A 1310-nucleotide genomic window follows, 5' to 3' on the forward strand; every position below is an offset into this window, starting at 1 on the left:
CAGAGTAAGGATAAGTGATCCAGACCCAAGGGAGGAGCACCTTTCCTCCCAGTCCATCTTCCTTCCTTCCACGTGTACTTACTGACCACACAGATTACAAGCAAAACTATGACAGGTCTTGGAACCTCCAGATGGGAATCACTGCTTTTAATTTTCTACCAAAGGACTGAAGCGCTAAAAGTTCAATCCCATGTATGGGTCTCTTACACTTACTTGCTATCATTTCATCCATATCTGGTTCTATCATGAGGAAAGAAGCGCTGTTCCAGGGTCAGCATGCCTGAGTTCTAGCTCTGCCAATTAACTGGATCTGTGATCCTGAGCAGGCCTCTTCACCAGTCAGGGCCTCCATTTTCTCACTTGTAAAATGAAGAGACTAGACTCGAGCTATCTACAGTATCTCCTAACTCTTCTGTGATCTTCTGAGTCCCTCAGCCATGTGCACAGCAATCAGGACAATACACATTAAAACAGCCATCAACAGGCCCTGGGGGATGGTAAAAGAGAAGCCAAAGGAAACAAGTGGGATGTTCAACTGAGCTTCAAATAGGAAGCGCGTGTCAGTTCACCTAGGCTGAAGATGAAAAGCATTCCACAAAGCTGAGGCAGTGCTGGGACAGGGTTCATACCCCCTGAGGACTCTGAGCAATGAGGAAGGGGCAATGAGAAGACAGGGAGCCCTTCAGTTAGGTCTGGCTCTAAAACCTGGCCTAGCAGGAGTCAGGGACAAATGGGAAGACAAAGTGCTTCCTCCTTGGGGAACATGGCCAAGAAGTCAAGCCACCCAGACTTCCTCCTATCAAGAGAGGGAGTGAATACAGGGTAGGGTGAGGGAAAAAGCCTGACCTCTGCACTAAGTCTTGAGATGCCTAGAAGCTGAGACCCTACCCTGACTTCTAAGTCTAGCAAAGCCCAAGAGTGATCAAGGTCTGGGTAGCAATAGTGTAGGCCAGCAAGAGGCCTCCAGAGCCAAGACTGAGCTGGGTTTTATAAATCAAATGTGTATACACAAAAACCACCACCACAACTAACTCTACAAACCCTTCAATCCCCTCCTGCCTTCAAAGTTGGCTGGGGAATCTTGGAATAGAAAGCAAGAAAGCACACGTGGCAAGCTGAGTCTCTCATGAATAAATTAGATTCCACATGGGATGAAAAAGGTCAAGGTGAAAGAGATTTTTATGAGGACAAAAGAGAAAGGAATAGGTGTGGGAAAGCCTTTCATCTTATCAGAAGGGATAGCCATTCCAAGCTGTGGGCTGCTGGGTCTGTAGTGGACCTCCACCTCTGGCCCTGAGGAAGGGAAATTC

The sequence above is a fragment of the Trichechus manatus genome, unplaced genomic scaffold (genome assembly GCF_000243295.1).
Source record: "Trichechus manatus latirostris isolate Lorelei unplaced genomic scaffold, TriManLat1.0 scaffold00041, whole genome shotgun sequence".
In the NCBI taxonomy this organism is placed as follows: domain Eukaryota; kingdom Metazoa; phylum Chordata; class Mammalia; order Sirenia; family Trichechidae; genus Trichechus; species Trichechus manatus.